The sequence below is a fragment of the Stylophora pistillata genome, chromosome 1 (assembly GCF_964205215.1).
Source record: "Stylophora pistillata chromosome 1, jaStyPist1.2, whole genome shotgun sequence".
In the NCBI taxonomy this organism is placed as follows: domain Eukaryota; kingdom Metazoa; phylum Cnidaria; class Anthozoa; order Scleractinia; family Pocilloporidae; genus Stylophora; species Stylophora pistillata.
Genome location: NC_142519.1, coordinates 38,521,563 through 38,541,190, shown reverse-complemented (window position 1 = coordinate 38,541,190; position 19,628 = coordinate 38,521,563). Strand labels below are relative to the sequence as shown.

At 38.4% G+C, this 19,628-nt stretch overlaps 1 long non-coding RNA gene and 1 pseudogene across 3 annotated transcripts in view; one reads left to right on the top strand and one right to left on the bottom strand.

The window, feature by feature from the left end:
- Positions 1-19,628, bottom strand: part of LOC148742395 (uncharacterized) — a 280,537-nt gene that overhangs the window by 30,504 nt on the left and 230,405 nt on the right. The window lies entirely within an intron of this gene.
- LOC148742405 (delta-1-pyrroline-5-carboxylate synthase-like) lies at positions 3-18,922 on the top strand (annotated as a pseudogene). The gene is made up of 14 exons (XR_015999737.1): positions 3-69; positions 441-551; positions 2,375-2,527; positions 7,920-7,934; positions 9,537-9,760; positions 10,486-10,645; positions 11,270-11,313; positions 11,848-12,172; positions 12,490-12,642; positions 13,532-13,724; positions 14,281-14,402; positions 14,831-15,014; positions 15,631-15,726; positions 17,084-18,922. The product of XR_015999737.1 is annotated as a delta-1-pyrroline-5-carboxylate synthase-like (transcript).

Here is a 19,628-nt window from a genome sequence, read left to right as displayed (position 1 = left end):
CTTCACATTTTGACCCAATTAATGCCTCGAGGTATGAAGAGGAGATCGCTGCAGTGGCGGCCGATCGAGGTAATGGCGTTGCGTGGACAACATTTCGGATAAATTAGGCACAATTTTACCCTATATCTTCAAATGTCTAGGATAATCAAGGCACACGACAATATATATTTCATTTCTTTATTTATTTCGGCAAAAATAGGGGCAAAGTAGCGACTGCTGGCTTTTTCATTCTACTCGCAAATTATTTTGCGACTCCTAGGGAATAATTTTTTAGTCACAAACATAAAAATTAAGTCACAAAAGCGACTGTATTGGTCGCAATTTCGAGCCCTAAGAACAGTTTTTTTTTTTTTTTTTTTTTTTTTTATCATGAGCCTCATTATTACTTACAAGTACCTACTAGACCTGTACTCAATATTAGCAATACTGTGTTCTTGCAGTCAATTGCAGGGCCTTACATTGAACCAAGAGCATGTGCTGCTGTAGGACAGGGAGGATTGTTATCGCTCTATGAAGTTGTGTTTCAGCAGTATGGCCTGACATGTGGACAGGTATGTTTTAAAGACTATTGCAAGAGATTAGTGAGGTTCAAAACTCAAACTTACTTACTAAGTGTATTAAGAGATTTTTACGGGGTGATCATGTGGAAAACATCACAGAAGAAATAATGAGGAATCTCTAGTCACAGATATCACTATGAGCTGTTAGTAGTTTTATGACAATTCCATGAATTTCTAGTGAAAAACCCATTAAGATCATTTCATGGCCCAGGAGTACTGCAAAATGAAAATTCATTGGGTTATTTTAAGCCCAGAATTTTCCAGTAATGGGGGGAATTTTTTTCATGACCCATGAATTTCTTTTAAGCCTGCTTTCTTGACCCATGAATTTCCCTTGAAAGTCACCAGAATGAATTTCATGACCCATTAATTTCTATAAAAGCTTACTTCATGACCCATGAATTTCTTTAAAGTCTACTTTCACAACCCATTCATTTCCCCTGAAAGTCACCTAAATGAATTCCATGACCCATTAATTTCTTTAAAAGCCTATACTTTCATGACCCATTAATTTCCCCTGAAAGTCACCTAAATGAATTCCATGACCCATGAATTTCTTTTAAGTCTACTTTCATGAGGCATGAATTTCCCCTGAAAGTCACCAGAATGAGTTCCATGACCCATCAATTTCTTTAAAAGCCTACTTTCGTGACCCATGAATTTCTTTTAAGTCTACTTTCATGACTTAATTATTAGTTTCCTCAGAAAGTCACCAGAATCAATTTCATGCCCCATGAATGGCAATCAAATAATTTCAAGAAATCCTCAATATCTTGAATGTAAAGGTTTTAAGACAAGGAGTAATTTTAGAGGCTTAAGACTTCGGTTCACTAAAAGGTATGCTATACAAAATGTACCAAGAGATATACATAGTCATACATGTATATATACGTTTATCATGAAATTTATTATTCAAATGAAGTTTTAGTAAATCTTAACATTAATAGACATTTTTTCACAAGGTAGCGGTCAATTATGTTAATTGCAAATTGTCCCTCCTAGATTTGCTTTCTAACCTCAAATGCCTCTTGGATTCCATATATAATCATAAAAGTTTTTATTGTGATGCAAAAAGTCTCATGTTGACAGATGTGCCAAAATCATAGAACATAAATATAATCATAAACATGGGAACGCTTCGGAATGTGCAGAAACAGGTGATCATCAGAGTATATCTTATATTTCCATCTGTTTTAATAGTGAGGGTTAAACACATTTGAAGTCACATTCAAAGTTGTGATTGGTGCGCACACGGCTTGTGTTATTTCTCACCTTTGCTGTGAACACAACTCAAGTCAGGGTTTCAAGTCTTTGTTTCCTCTGGAACTTTTGGCCACAAATCGTTCATTTGTAGTACATTCAATTCTACATACTCGCCCGTGTCCCACTTTTCTTTCTCAGAGTCAGTGTACTGTTATCACACATTTTCAAGCATGAGTGTAGTGTCCAAGCATACACTGTAGTTTGTAGTTTTTTTTGTTTTTAAATTCTTTAGCTTTATAGTTTTTTTATTTTATTTTTTAGTTTTTAATTTTTTAGGTGTAAAGTTTATAATTTTTTTCAGTTTCAATTTTCCTGCTATTTGACTTTTTTGTTTTGTAGTTTTAATTTTTTTTTAGTGCCTGTTTTGAGGGGGGGGGGATAATTAGTGATATTATTGTAAATTATCTGATTATCTTGTGTCTAAAACCTGTAAATGAGCTTGACAGCTAGGTGTTTTGTCCACGGTAAGTAACGTTATTGTTATCGTTATGAAATACACTGAATATTTATCATAACTAGAATTATTAAGAAAAATTGATTGTGCTTTTCAGGTGCTGATAACAAAACAGGGTGTTTCTGATAAATACTCATTGGATAACTTGAGATCAACAGTGGAGAAGTTAATCTCTATGAACTGTACTCCCATTATAAATGAGAATGATGTGGTAGCATCCCCTCCAGGCATGGATCTAGATTTGGCTGGGGTGAGTACAATCAAATCTATTTTACAGTTTATGGTTTGAATCTACAATTGGCAACAAAACTGTTGACACATTGATCTTTTCAACCCCTAATTGCTTCAATTTTATTTTCTGTTTGTTTCAATTTTATCTCTTTTGCCCTCGCTACAGTAAGTTCACCATTTTGCCCCCTCCTCCCCCTCCCCCCAAATAAAAATACAATATGTGACCTCTCTCGCGAAAACGTTCCTAACAGTAGCCATTCGAACAGTGAACGGAATGGCAAGCGAACGGCCGATGAACAGCTAGGAAAGCTGTTCGAAACGGATACTGTGAACGGATGAACGACTAATTAAAATTTTCGAACGGATGAACGGCTAGTGAAAATTTTCGAACGGACAAGGTCGAACGGATTAACGGCTAATTAAAATTTTCAAACGGATGAACAGATGAACGGCTAATTAAAATTTTCGAACGGATTAGGTTGAATGGATTAACGGCTAATGAAAATATCCAACAGATGAACGGCTAATTTTTCAAACACTGAGATGAGCCTCACAGATGAGATCGAATGGATAAACGGCTAAGCAGTCAAATAAGTGATCGCTTGTAGAAATTGTTTGAACAGATGGTTTTGTCAAAACGAATGCCGACACAGGCATCCCAAACTCTCGTCTTGAGCCAAAGCGAAGGATTATTTCATGAAAGCGTCACACGTTGGGTGACAAGGTGTTAAGTAACGCGAGGTATTTGACACAATCTGTGAAAAGATCACTTGAAACGAGTCGAAACTCAGTTGTTTGAATAACTCGACTTCGCTTTCGGCGCATTCAAATGGATTATAATTAATATTTTTATTATCGAATTCGACCGATTAAGATAAGGTACAACCAAGGAACTTGCACGCAAAAAGCATACGATAACTTCAGTTCGGGTTTAAATTTCCATAATCCCAGCTTCCCTGTCACTCCATCAAAAATGTGTTGCCTAAATGGTAACTGCTAACAACTTGTGTCAATTACCGCCATTTCACACAATCACTAAATGGAGCATTCAACGAGAGAAGATATGGATTGCGATCACACTGCAAATGTTTCTACCATGGTTGCCAAAGTGCCAAGTAAACGGCTGATGAATTTTCTTGAACGGATAGCTCAATTTACCGTTTGAACGGATGATGAATATTCAAGAACGGATAGCTGGAGGCGTTCGAACGGATTATGAATATTCAAGAACGGATAGCTACAGGCGTTCGAACGGATGATGAAGTTTCTTAAACGGATAGCTCGAACGGTTTGAACGGATGATGAATATTCAAGAACAGATAGCTTGAGGCGTTCAAACGGCATGCCAATCCAGTCGAACGGCCAATGAACAGCTGGTGAACGGCTAACTGTTCGGAATGTTTTCCCGTGAGAGGTCACATATTGTATCGTGATTTCATGAACATTTGGCTGACATTGAATGGGGGGAGGGGGGATCTGTTAATTGTTTAGAGTGCGATGGAAACAGGACTCTTACTCTTGACAAACATGATGTGTCAACTAATTTGAATGCTGATTGTAGGGGAAATATTAGATTGTGTATTGTGATTGTTAAGGTGAGGGTAGACTTGAGAAGAACAGTTGTAGGCAGTCAGGCCGACTGACATTTTGACAACCTTAGCAGAAGGTCATCTGATCATCAGAGGCCTTCTCAGGAATATATTCACCTGCATGATCACACTACACTGTATCAAATCATCTTCAATAATAATGCTCAAATAATCAAATATACTATAACTTGATGTGGATGGATATATATAATATGATGTACTTTCATGGCTCATTGAAATGGCACTCACAGTTCAGACATTCAATTGAATTTCAAAATAAAGTGTTGCAGAGTTTGCCTTAAATAGGATGACAGGATTTTCTTGAGCATATAGATGGACTGCAACATCACCTAATAACATTATTTTTGTCTCTTTGATCAGTTACTTTTTTTTTACTTTAGGTGAAAACTATTGAACCTCCACAATCCTATTCTCTACTCTTGACAAATTTAAGAGGATTTCAGTTGAAGCAATTCCCTTAGTAGGGGCCTATTTTTATCCGTAGAACTAAGTAGAACACAAATCAAACCATCAGTTATTTGAAATGATTTTGAGTTGAAATATTTTTTTATTAAACTGAATTATTAATTTTATTATTTTATTATATTATTTTTAATCATTAACATTTATACTGTTACAGTAGCGTATAGGAAGGTAAATGTAGCTGTTAGGTCATGTGCCTATGCTGTGCGAAATTGTCTCTCATTACTTAGCCGTAGACCACAATGTAATGGTAATCAGACAGCTGAGTGAAACACAAAATGGGGAATGAATTTTCTAAGAGAGTGAGAATTTTCCAAAAATGCTAATTTTTAGTAAAACACTCACACAAACTGTTAGTTGCAACAGGATTAACAACAAGAAGCAAATAAACAATTTTTCCTTTTATGAAATGTACCATCAATTGGCTAAGATACTTCTAGGTTTCAATATTAAGTTTTTAAGAAAAGGTTATTACAAGTTATCTGTCTGTCTCCTTTAATATGAAAAGTTAGTACTTGATCTTGCAGCTTCATGTGGTCTGTGAAATATCTCTCCTCTTCATGATTCATAGCAAAGACTCTATATCAATAAAAAATTCTTAATAAGCTCTTTAGTTTTTGTCTCCTAACTTTCAGAAGCTTCAAAAGGTTTTTTTTATTATTTAATTCTGAGCTCTGAATTAGATTTGAAATTTGGGATCCTGTTATTTGACAGTTGGTAGTTGTGGCAAATTTCTGGCCCGCAAATCTAATGAGCCTGTTTAAAGCCAAATTAAATATATTGTACATCCACTATTAGAAACTCAAGGCAGCTGTGTCAGTAATATTTTTTATCCAAATTAAAAATTTGTGGTAGGGTCTTTTTAGCAATTTTTTGACTAACACTTCCTCACAGCATTTAAATAAGCCATTCTACAATCTACATATTGAGCAAATTCTTTCACCTTTACTCAGCTTGGCTTTCCACTCTCTTTCTCTTGCTTGTAGCAGATTAACCTGATTGAAATTAAAATTGGTCTTCAAAAGGTGTCATTTATTGGTATGAATTGTGCTCATCAATTGAAAGTAATTTAATAACTTTTTCACCAAATAGAGATGTAAGTTAGATCATTTCATGAACTGCACATCCTATTCTAGAATTTTTTCAATCATATTTGCCCTTGAGTGTTTTTACTATTTGTCAGGTGCACTTACAGATGTTTAACTGCCATTTACAAATTCTTTCATTTTACACAATTAAATTGTTATAATCACTAATTCCAGCTCATGGTGTTATATCAGTTATCTTTCTGCCTAGGAAATTTCCTGACCTGTTTGTCATTTTGGAACATTCATGAAATGTTTTTTCTTCTGTTTTTCAAAACTATTTCAAATATTACTACTTAACTTGCTTTTCAAGTCAGAATAGTTTAGTTAGCTATATTAGGTGGATGGCATTAAAATAAGCAGCTCTAGAACCTTTTCACATCCACCCTAGGGAGGATCATTTCCTGGCAAACTCAAGGGGAGTTAAACGTGTGCAACTTCTGAAGAAAACCACTTGAAACAAAACTGAAATTTTAAGAATGGCAAGGACTTAGCCCGCAAGCAGACCATCAATTTACAGGTGCTTCTGCCTGACTTTGCCTGTGGGGCAATATGAGGTCTTAATGAGCAATGTGAGCTAATGAGAGGTCTTCAAGGGATTTAGCAATGATTGTTAGTGTCCCAATGGCATTGGCCAATTTTTCACTGTCTAAGTGTCCCAAGGGCATTGGCCAATTTGTCACTAACTGTCCCAAAGGCATTGGCCAATTTGTCACTGTCTAAGTGTCCCAATGGCATTGGCCAATTTGTCACTGTCTAAGTGTCCCAATGGCATTGGCCAATTTGTCACTAACTGTCACAATGGCAGTGGCCAATTTGTCACTGTCTAAGTGTCCCAATGGCATTGGCCAATTTGTCACTAACTGTCCCAATGGCATTGACCAATTTGTCACTGTCAAAGTGTCCCAAAGACATTGGCCAATTTGTCAGTGTCTAAGTGTCTCGATGGCATTGGCCAATTTGCCACTGTCCACAAGAGTACATACAGTGCTGCTCACGCAGTGATCGAGTCATGGACTGCTAGAACCAATTTATTTGACATTGATATTATGGTTAAAATAAATTAATTGATAGTGGTTAAGTGTGGTCTGTACTCTTATCTACAACGATATTAATTTTCACAGTGATCAAAGTTTGTTCACAGTCGCGTGCGTCCACAACATTTTGACTTCTGTGATGACAAATATCATTGTTAATAAGTGTACAGAACACACTAAACCACTGTTGATTTGTCAAGTAGATGGCTTGCCTTGCGCAAGGCATTAAACTTGCCCATGGTTGAAGAAATGCTTGGCCACAGTGCTGATAACACGTCAGGGCCAGAGTGTTTGCAGGCTAGTGGGGTCTCTTCTGCTGTATGAGTGTTGATATCATTTGCAACTACACAACACTGAAGTTAAATTGGTAGAAATCATTTGTGACCATTAAGCAGTGATTTCCTCCCATGAGCATATATCATGATATGTTTTTTAAAGCAGAAAATCATTGATTTCTGAAGAGAGCAGATAAAAGAGGTTTCAGTGATAATTTCTGTTGGATATTATAGCAATATGGGACATGGGGAGCATAGGATGAAAGGCTGTGTCCTTTCCCCTGGCTTAGTGGTAAGATGTCACTGTCTCTGGAGGGGTTGGGTGAGGGGGAAAGACAGTGTAAAAGATTTCTAGATACACTCATCCATTGCTGTAGTTTCATTCAAGTTTTCTTTGGGCTGCACATCTCTGTTTTGTTTTTATTGCAAGGGACAGTATGCACCTATCGTTCCACTTGATACCTCATGTATGAGTTATTCTTCATAATTATTCAGTCTTGTTTGGTCTTCATTATGCTCAAATTGCAAAAAGAGGCAGTGTGCACCACCCATCCACTTGATCCCAGTTGCATACATGTAACTTATTCTTCTAAGATTCTCCATGTACTGGAGGACTTGTTGGTTGCCACATAATGAAGTGGAACTGAAAATGATTGGACAGAGTTTTCAGAAAGCTGATGAGTAAGCTATATGTACATTATTGTGGAATTGCCATGCCAAAGGAACCAAAGAAATTGTCCAATTGTATGAACATAGTAGCCAAAAAACATGAAACTCGTCATCATAGACAACCTAAATAACATTTTGTTAAACAGTTCAACTTAAGACAGTTTTATGTAGAATTTAGCTCAGTGAGAATGTAGTTAAAAGCTAGACAATGAACTTTTCTAACACTGTCACTGTCTCCTTCCCTTACATGCACTTTTCTTCCAATTTGATAAGATGGCCTGGGCACCGGTGAGTAACATTTTCAATCACAAATCCCTAATTCAGTCACTTAGCATCATTTAGAGAGGTCAGTTGGCACAAGAAGTTGTAGTTAACGCTAGTGAAGACAAAATGTTGAAACTAATTACTTTCTGTTTCCCGGTTATTATCAATTCCAAGAATCCTAAAAAATATGTATTAATTTTAGCAGTTTCTTTAAACTTGAGAGGCCTAATAATTAACTGAAGTACAGCATGTACATGTTTATTTTATTGTCAAACTTTGAGAACATTACCTTTAATTTGTGGATCAGCAAGTGAAAAGTTTATATTATGCTCTGGCATATCAGAGATTGACCTGGTATTTTAGCGTGTCATGCATTTTTTGGCATTAGCACATAGCTGCATTGTGTCAGCCTGGCATTTTTAGCTTTTAACCCTTTATCATTAATCCTAAGAGCTGATTGCTAATTCCTCTTATAGCTGCTACACATTTCCTTTGTAAATTAGTTACAAGAATTTGGTGTTAGATCACAATAACAAATTCTACTTGATAAGTTTTGAGTATTCTCTTTACCTGTTTGCTGGATATTATTGAATATTATTGGGAGAAGTTACATGTTGATCACTTCTTGGAGTTCAAGGGTCCACCAATTCTAAGCACAATTATTTATCACAATTTATCTTTAGTTTCCTTGGTGACTCTGTCTTTTGTCTGAATTAATCTCACTCGTAGGATTGTTTGCTGTTCCTGTCAATGTCCATGTTTATGTTGATTCCAAAGCCTTGTTGCTTGCTCATTGTAAACAGTCATGCAAAATAGTCACTCAGTACGAGCTGTTCTTCTAGTAAGAAAAATTTGGAATTTTGTTACAGAAAGCAGCCTAGTAGTGAAAGTCTTGTTTATAATCTTAGTCAATGGACTTTTAGAAGAGATTAACAGATATCTTGTTCTTACAATATCAGTCAGCAAATTCTCCACACTGTTCACCAGTACGGTACTGACTAGGAGAGTTTGTTGAACGATCAGTAGCTTCTGCAGTAGGTGATCATTTGCTTTATTCTCAGTACTGTAATGTTTGATTCAGCAGTCATAATTATTGTAAGAAGAATTAGATGCTTGTCACCCGCAGGGTTAACCATCATTCAGTGTTCATCAGATCGTAGGAGCTGCAGACATTACTTATCAGTCAGAGAGTTTTTAGCTTGATGTGACGCTAAATTCTCAAATTCTCAACATCTATTTATCGGTAATTAAACGACATAGGATGCAATTTGGAGTGAAAAAAACGCGTGGAAAACTTTTTACTGACAAAAACAAATTGTGCACTTTTTTGATCCAGCAAATAGCCACTGACAAAATTGAGAACAATCACTGAATCCTCAACATGACAGATACAAGTCTGCAGGTGTTCTAAGCGTGTAGGAATCTTAGCTGTAGATAAAATTGTTGGAGCAATTTTCAATTATTGTGTGCTGAAAGTAATACGGAATTGCTTTGGGGTTTTACTTAACTTTCATCTGTGACTTCCTGATGTTACTGTTAAGCTTCAACGTAAATATGGATTTGATAATAACGTGACTGTTATTCCACTGCTCTTAAAAAAGATTCGATTCTCGTTGTTTTCATCAGGTGATAAGTGTAAAGGACAATGATAGTTTATCTTCCTTGCTATCAGTGGAAATGAAGGCAGATTTTTGCTGTTGATATTATCAGATATACAGGGCATTTACAGCGGCCCTCCCGACTTGCCTGAGTCTCGCCTTCTAGACACATTCAGGCCAGCGGACGTCAGTAACATTGAATTTGGAGAAAAGTCACGTGTTGGCAGGGGAGGCATGGAGTCTAAAGTGAAAGTGTGTACTTCCAGTAGTTTGAAACAAGTTTGCAAAGAGTATGAAGGGGGAACTTTAGAAAATTGACCGTCCATGAGCGAGGATTGTTAGAGCACCGGATACTCTTTAAGGGGAGGTCAGGTAAATTTTATTGGAACGCAGCATTGAAATTCCCATTTGCAAGGAACAAGTTGTCATTCAAAAACATGGTGAAAGACCAGTCTTTTTGATTCAATAAAATCACAAAAAAGTACAAACGAGAAAGATACTAAATCTTGAGGAAAACTTCAAGGCAGGCAGACAGGTACTGAAATTTACATGCAGCCAAATCCTTTCAATTTTGGACTATCCGTACACAGCTACCTCTTTTCAATTATTCTTTGAGTACATTTTAGTTACCGTATGGCCTATAGTGCCGTTTTTAAAATTATCTGTAGTTTGAAAATCTCTGTTTTCAGTGGAGAATTTTTTCGGATTAGTGTGGACGCAAGGCAGAACGATGACAGAAAGTCACAGCACGGTGTGAACGGGGCTTTATGCTAAATTTAGTACGAGTCAAAAATCGTGTTATGATTCCTTTGCAAAGGCAAGTTTACGTTTGAATCTTTGGGAAAGAGAGATCGAAACAGTTTCGCAGGACGTGTCTTCGATTTGCTCTCAGAGAAAAAGGTTTACAAAATAACGATGAATTATTTCAACTCTCGTAACTTAACCATTTTATTTTTACCTTCTTTATGGCTGTTCAGGCTGCAACCTGGGTACCAAAGAGCGCTACGAGTGTAGTTATAGCCAATGGTACAGGAAGTGATTACGTCATTCGTCAAGTCCTGAATAGCCGAAAAGTTGGAGCATTCTTCATTATGGTCGAAGAACCAGGGCCATCTGTAGAGAATCAGGCTGCGGCAGGTACGTCAGATTGTACCTTAGTCCATGTCATCGTCATGTTGTAGTTTACGTTATAGTGATTGGTTGGAAACTTAAGGCAGCAGGCCAATCGGAGAGCGCTTTATATTAGATCGAGACTTGATTGCGATACTTTTATGTTTAGAATTCTCAAACTCTAGCGGCTATCTGATACAGAGTTGATCTCGACCTTAACTTAAATATTAAGAAACGCTGGAGGGACAGGATCCTGAAATCAAACAATTAAAGAGGAGATTGGGATGTCCACATAGGGTTCTGTGAAATTATTGATTTTAGATGCCAGATTGGGGGCAGTTTTTGTAAAAATGCCATATCAGCGTTTTCATTCAGTGTGCATCCTGAACTAGATACCGAGTGTTTTTAGTGATTACAGTGTCTGGTTAAGCCTTTCAGTAACTTCCCCCATTCCCCCCTCCCTCCTGAAAATTTGTGGTAACTCGCGCGTGATGATATTCCAAGTGGTCCAGGTTGATCCTGTGACTGTAAATTTGCACCTTCTTCTCGGGATATACTAGTTTTATAGAATTGCTTGCTGTAATTCTGCTTTCCTTTTTTTCTGCGTAAATGTGTTTTTAGGTTTCTTTAATTAAATCGCTTTTTTCATAGCTCGCAAAGGGGTAAGAGCTCTGCAAGCACTGACCGCTGACCAGGTACGGCTGTAGACTATTGAAAATGCTTAAGGCGGAACAGTTGTATGCTATTAAGTTAATTCCATGTTCAGGTCTAGCCTGCAGAGCAGGCAGAATCCTTTTGTGTTGTTCAGACGAACGGAGGCAAACGCGAGGCGAGCGTGAAGTAACACGTTTCTCCCCTCACACGCGACTGGCACTCCGCGCTTGTCTCGCGCTTACCTCCGTTCCACTGATAAACGCCAAACAAATAATGTCTGTTCAGCAGGCTTCTTTGGACCATTTCAAATTATCCAGACTTATAGGCAAAAAAAATGCACGGAATGGTTGTCGACGAAATGTTTGACCAAAATAACCCAGAATTCCCTTTGGTTGAGGGGTAGTGTTCGGCTTTTGCCAACATCTTCTCTCTCTTACTGGCTCGGCCCAGGTTTAGAGCACGACTTGAAGCTGAGTCTTCTCGCGCCTCATGTATCATTTCAACATTCAAACGTCACGCGCAGTACTGCAGTTTAAATGATGCGCCTTTGTTTTTCTTTTACGTGTTTTGTCTAGCGGGTCAGAATCATTTACAAATTAACCGACCTTCTTATCGAACGCAAGGATCAAATTCTAGATGCAAACTTCAAAGATCTGGACTATGCTCGGTTTGAGAGACACTTAAGTGCCCTTATGATGGACAGATTACTTTTGACACCGTCCGTCCAAACTTGAAAACCTTTCTCAGGGACTGAGACAGATTGCGAATTCCTCGCACAACATCTTGGGTCGTGTGCTAAAACGAACCAAAATCGCTTATGGTTGAAAGCTGAAACAAGAAACTATTCCAATTGGAGGGCTTCTTGTGATTTTTGGATCTTGCCCAGCTGCTTTAGTGCAGGTACAGCTGTAGTAGGTTTAAATGTTTCTCATCCTATTCCTTACAAAGTATTGTAAGATTTAGAAGTTGACTTACCTGGTGTTTAGATATGAAAAGTATTTGTTCGTTCGTTCGTTTTGTTTTGTTTTGTTTTTTCTTTTTTTGTGTGTTCCTGTTGACTTCTTCTTGATCCAAAGTAATCTGAAAACATAAAAATCCTGCTTTTATAAAACCAGGGATTTTGAGCCTTACCCACGGAAAACGAAAGGGATTTTTTCCCTCTGGTTTTGTTTGTTCATGTATTTGTCTCTTCATAAGCTGGAATTTTTTTCTCCAAGGTGGCCTGTTTAGCCATCAGCACAGGCAACGGTTTGCTTCTGAATGGTGGTAAAGAAGCTTATCACAGCAACAGATGTCTTCACAGTCTTGTTGCAGAGGCTTTGTCCATGTACGTTCCCCCCTCCCCCTCCCCCAAGCTTTCAGTTTGGTAAGTTTTGTGACGGTGCTTAGGCTGATTAGCTGACACTAATCCAACATCCTTGTTGTTTTTTCGCCTCAACAGACGTCATTAAATGTTTACAATTTTTACTGTCATTTGTAGAGAGAGTCAAATAATTTCGTGATAGTAAACCGGCAGCAGTAACTTTTTCTGAAGGATTAAAACATTAAACGGGCCCTTATAAACTTTTCATACATCAATTTTCTGCTCCCAATTTAAACTTTCTATTGACTACCATTGACTGACCTCCTCGCAGCCATTGACTTTGATTCAGAGTTTTACTGCCTTGCAATTCACTTCGCACGCTGAATGTGGACTAATTAGGTTTCAGTATGTCTTTGATGCTCTCAGTAATTACTCAGGGATGAACTTCGCAATTCTTTTGCTTTCCAAAACATGAATAAGCAAAGTGGGTACCCTGTTCCAGAAGTTCTCTCAGACCGCTTTTCGATTGGGTATCGTAAAACAAAACTCAAGTAATCACAAGGAGCCAATGACGGCTCAAATAAAAAAAAGCAAGCGGTTGAGCGACCATCTCGCCTCTGGTTGTAGTTCTGGATCCGATTGGTCGAGGAAGTTGTACGAGTTTTCTGGACCAATGACAAGGCGCAGTAAATTAAACCAAGATGAAGACAATTCCGAATTTCTTTTCACACTCAAGTGGAAATTTCTCTAATAAATGAAGCGCGATGGTACGAAGAGCGTTGAATTGGGAAGGTTTGGCGTCTACCCTTCCCAAACCTCCTCTCCCTTCTCACCGGCGATCATTTCTCGTAGAAGCCGTGCCACAGATCTGTGATCGAACTCTGTGAGCCGATCACACCCGTGTCAGTCCTGTAGTCTTTATATACTGACTGTGTAAATGTTATTGTTACTGTTAGGTCAGTACTCGAGAAGAGGTAAATCATCTTAATCAGTTGGATAAATACGTGGATGTAATCATCCTTCGAGGCTCCAGTGAGATGATTGAGAGCATTCAGACAGAGCAAAGAAATTCCTGTTCTTGGCATGCTTAGGGAATTTGCCACGTGTATGTCGACAAAGATACAGATCTTGAAATGGCCACAAAGATCGGTGAGCATTATATAATTCATTATTGTACCTCATGCTTGGTGAAAAAGCGTTTCATTGCCGATTTTGCTCGATTTTTAATGGGAAGTAGTAATAACCCACGGTTGCATTCGTTGCACTTAACTTCGCTCTGTGATTGGTCCAGAAAACTTGCAGCATTCTTCCAACCAATTATCCTTGATTCGGGTGCGATTAACGCGACAAGAACCCGCATTCTGCAATCTTCAGCGATAACTTCCTTGATACTACTTGTGGTGCTTGTGTGGGGATCAACTTTACCACATGGTTTTACTTACTTCAAGGATCGTGAAATACGAAAATTTTGGCTTTTTTTCCCAAAAACCATTTGATAACTCCCGCTATTCAACTAGATGTTTAAACGCGGGTAATATCTTTAAACCAAACCGTTCTTCAATGGCTTTCCGTTCTGGCTTAATGATTGCCGAGACAAACATTTCGTTGTGGGTGATCATGCTCGTACGGTACATCTGTTAAACTTGATTTTTTGGCATCGATCGTCTGTATTTTGGTTGCAGTATACTCTATTCTTCCTTTGTAGTAATGGATTCCAAATGTGACTACCCTGCAGCTTGCAATGCTATGGAGACCCTTTTAGTCCACAGGGATCTTGTTCGGTCACCATTTCTGGAACATATGCTAAAAGCTCTCAGGGAAAAAGGAGTAAGTCGTTAACCTTTACACTATAACATCAGAATGCGCTTTTTCCATATTGCTCTCTATGCTTTGGGTGATGAAAAATGAATGCGCGAGAGAAATTCGCTTCTAAGAAATTTTAGAGCGTTACTTTTCAACGGTTATGAATTTTTGTGTTATTTTGCGCAATTGAATTTATTTTGTTTTTGTTTTTTTTTTTCATCGCTCTATGCGTTTTAAGCGTCAAAATCACGAAATTTGACAAAACTATGAAAACACAGCTTTGAGTGAAATTGAAGAGCGGAGCTGTTTTATTGTTCGCTGATTACTCATGCTGGACAAAATGTGCGTCCTTCTTATTAAGACCACCAGCTCACCAACTGACTCCGTTTGCTAATTTTGTTCTTATTTCTCGTATTAATTTTATTTGTTTGTTTAATTGATTCTCTTTTAAGGTAATAGTTCACGCCGGACTCAAGTTGGTCAAGACTTTACCGCTGGCTCCGGCTCTGGCCAAGACTACAGAGAAAGAATACAGCGAGTTAGAGTGTACAGTGGAAGTAGTCAGGACTACAGAGGAAGCCATTGATCGCATCCATCAATGTGGAAGCTCTCACGCTGTCATTACCACTGATAATGGTAAGAATATATTACTTAATCTCTCCGTAATCAGGGTTCTTTCAGCTCTGTTTATATCGCAACGATTTCGCGGAGCTATGACAGTGTGATGAATAATTATTACATCAGTGTTTTTGGTAATTCTCGTGATATTTAAGAGCTATTCACCGAGTGAGGGTGGCTATGCAGCGAGGTGAATATCCACCGCTAGCTACATGTAAGACACATTAGTCTTTCAATGTTAACGCCACGCGCCATTTTAATTTGCCGCATATGTTGACTAAGCGTTTGCTAAAGTTTTCATTATAACAATTCAACGTCCGTTTGTTTCCAGTATGGGGAATTTCTTTCAATGATTCTAAGGTCTATTTTTGGAGGTTATTTCTGTTTGCCATCATCTCTACACTGTGATGTTTCGTATGTTTGTTTGTTTGTTTTTTTGTTTGTAAAATCCTTAAAGAGAACCTACGTAAGCTGCGCAACGCAGAAAAATATAGACAACTTACTTATATTTTCCAAGTTTTTATGTTATACTACATATTGCTCAGTTCGCAAATTTGTAAGCCGCGCAAGATGCATTTATGGTTTGCGTTGTGCCGATTACTAAAAGCCCCTTATCAAAATATTTTATTTTTAGAGGGGACTGCTGATTACTTTCTAAAAGCTGTGGATAGTGCGTGTGTCTTCCATAACACAATCACTAGATTTTCCGATGGGTATTCCTTTGGCCTGGGTAAGTATGAAACAGTGTGCTTAGCTATTACAGGAACACAACTGCTGTTCATTAAGTAAAATAAAAGATTCAGTTCGTGGAGCGCAAAATTGATTAATGACCCGATGGGAGGAGAAATTTGCTTCGGTTCCAGTAACAAGGGTTCTAGTTATGGATTGTGAAGGGTTAAAAGATTATGCCAAAGGGAAATAAAAATCTTGTCGAATTTTCGGGAGGCTTGAAGCAAAAAAAATGTAACTTGCGACGATCCTTAATTGGTAAAATGGGATACTTTTGCTCATAGATATCAGAGGTCCGGGAAACAGGTTGCAGGCGCGCAACTACGGCAGTTATGGGATTAGATTTCTTATTTTGACACCGTAATGATGATGACATCTTCCATTCCCAGTGTTCTTCGTGTAGCGTGGCACCTTTCGTATTCTTTTTATGTAATCATTTGGAATTTAGAAGCTTGTAAACCTTTAACTTCCATCATTGACTCGTCGCCCGTTTCTCAAGGTACAGTGAAATTAACGGGCCGGTAAAACTGTTCTGTTTTTACGGCTACTGTTTCCTATAGGAGGAATATGTTGTTATTCAGTGTGGGGTTTCAGAAGATTTGTAAATTGTGCAATAAAACTATCAGCTAAAAGAACAAAATGTACTGGTTAGAGTGCCAGAACCTGCGAATCTATTCTCTAAATTTTGATTGTAAAATATGGCTTCGGGCTTGTTCAGTTAATGGGACTTTCGGAAAACGGGCCCTAGAATTTCTCCTTAGGGAATTATTTATTGATCCAATACCAAATTCTCCGAACTAGTCTCATACTATTTGTATGGCTGCCTGTTAGGAGAGTTGCTAATAAGATATGCATAGGTAGGATTTTTCAAAGGCGGTGGGAAGAGGGATAGGGACGCTGTCACGAATTTCCGCGCCCTTATGTGAAATGGCTCATACTGCGTATTTGCGCGTTTGCATTCAAGCGGCGAGAATGACGAACAAGTGGAGTATCTAGCCACGGAAAACATTTAATGCCATGACGATTCTTTGGATTTGGGCAGTTTTCCAAAAGTGATTCTGAAGATTTGAATGTTGTTGAATGTCGTTTTACAAAGGGAGGGGAAATTATGCGCGCATCGGGACTCCTACCTCCCAGGTACACCCGTGAGTCCATTAGAACCTTGAAACCCCGGTAGAGCTCCAGTGCTTTGGTCGTGGATGCACTTTGCCCGTTTTTCTACCTGTTGATTATCGTGGGTTTTCTTGCCCTGCGTAGGAGCATAGTGTGTCGCGGAACTTGCTATAGGTGGCGGGGATGGAATTCATCGAGTCCTTCAAAGGTACATGATACTTAATAAACACCATTATTTTATTTAGGTGCTAAAGTAGGTATCCGTACGGGTCGTATCCATGCCCGGGGCCCTGTGGGTGTGGAAGGATTACTGACCACTAGATGAGTAATGACTGGCCAGGGACACACAGTGGATGACTTTGCTGATGGAGGCCTGCTCAAATATCTTGACGAGACCCTCCCGATTGAAGGCACTCCTCAGGATTCTATTGACGAAGAAATGACTTCGGATAATGGCGACAGAGAAGTAATGCAGAAATAATTACGTAATGCTAAACGTGTGCTTCAGTTTGCGCACAGTACTCGTTATACGAGTCAATGTTATGCTTTTGATGAGCGTATGTTTTTAAACGTCCCACCCAAGAACGTATTATTATGTTGAATTAATTTAACTATTGCTCTCATGCTTGTATCTCAGTTATCCGTTTTTGTTATCCAACTACAATTCGTAGAGGACAAATAACGCCAAAGACGAGTACAAATATCACGCGGTATTTGTACTCCAGAAAGCCGGTTAGACAGGTTTTCTCGCAACGCGCAAGCGAAGAATTGGATTAAAGTTACGGGAAAAAGATGGCGGACAATTTGAATCATATTTCTGACAACGAAGAGTCGGAATGGGATGGCAAATATAGATTTAAGTTTATTAGTTGAATCGAACGAAGAAAAAAAAGCTTGACGACCAGGAAACGTTTTCATTTATTGAAGACAATAGAAACGGAACACGACAACGCGTCAATTCCGTCCCGCCTCCTGAAGTAACAGTTTGGCGGGTTGGATAATAAATAACTCATTAGACGTTTGGTTGTGTAGTATCGCTGAGTATTTTTACTAAATACTGCACAACTCGTAAAAATACTCAGCAATAATACACAACAAAACGTCTAATAAGATATATATATCTTATTGCTAGACACTAAAAATATCACTGACAAGGAACTTTTTTCTGTGGATAGCTAAAAGCGGAACCCCATATTTCAGAAAATAGGAATATTTCAAACTGTTTGGTTGGCTTTGCGTTCGACTTAACGCAATCTTGATACCTTGTTTCCGTTCTTGTGCTCCATGCTCAAGCGATACTGATGAATATACCGTAATAATAACTGTACGTTGACCCCAATAGTTGACTGTCACGTTCTCAGGACAGACTATGCAAAGCAGAAAACCTGACTCTTTATTAAGGATACAAAACTGTTCGAGAGTTTTCGTGATAATAATAGTTGTTATATTGGTATTACCGAGATGTTGCTGTCACCCCCGAGAAAGCAAGATATTGGTTTACTTCGTAATTCGGTTCTTAAGTCAATCCCGTGCATTTTCCACGATTGTCCGCGGAGGAAAGGGGCAGCTGAAAAGTCCCTGGTCCTGATGCCTGTTACAAGAACATGCACAGTTTGAAAATAGTTCTTAAAGCAGACTCTTTGTGTGTTCGGGGGGAGGGGGGAGAGATAGGATCTGTGCAATCAGTTCTGACATGTGGAAAATGCATAGGACACAACTCTGCTATTTCAGTACGGTTATCGTTATCAGGCACAATGAGAATTACATGAAAAAAATTAATAAATAAAACGGAACCGAATCCTTGAGACAGAATCGTTACGACATCAATGGGTTCTCTGCATCTTCTATTTTCTATCTGCCCTTTCGCCCTCCCTTCCCCTCCCACGTACAAAACAAAGATCTGGTTGGCTTGCTGACAAGTATTATTATTAACAGAGTTTCAACTAGCCGTAGTGTATTGTAACGTGAAGGGTATTTTCTCTTGCGAAATACTATTTATTAACAGTTTTATCACCGATGGAGACAGGTTCTACGTAACAGAGACTAAATAATGTAACATTCAGAATAAAACCCAATGAAGCAAATACGTTTGATAAGTTCCTTTCTTAGCTGGTGCATATTCGCTCACGTTTAAACCAATCGTGTTCAAGCAAAATTATATGATGGATTAACTATCTGAACGGATCTTGGACATCACTGTCCGCCTGTTATCCTTTTTTTCGAGAGGTAACAATCATAGTCACGTCGTTTGCAGCCTGGAGACGAAAGATTCCGGTAGCCCAGCTAAAGATAATACGGTTCTTCACAGCAGTGTCAGTACGCTTTCCCCTCCTCTCCCAGATCAGAACATGTGGACCGCTAAGTAAAGAAATACTGCAAAGTAGTAGAATGATTATAGATTTATTCCTCAGTTAGAACTTATCTTACGTTTGTTCATCGAAGCCAAATGTTCATATTTTTTCTTAATTAAGGTCGACATCGAAGATGATACTGATCGTATAAAAAGTCAAAATTGTTTATCACGCCCTTCAAACTGCTATACTCCTAGCCTCGGTCGGATGATAAAGTAGAATTATTGCGTCTCACTATGAGCCACTCGTTGGTAAGTATTCCTTCGCTCTTTGCTTCGCACTAATTAAACAGAACAAAAGAGCAAGGACTAGAACCAACTTGCCACCGGGATACTGGAACATGTAACCATTGGACCTTACCACGTAGTTTCTACTGTAGCACTGTATCATTCTGTGTGAGTCCTAGGAGTCTTATTCCTCTTTGTCTATATCTTCTGCG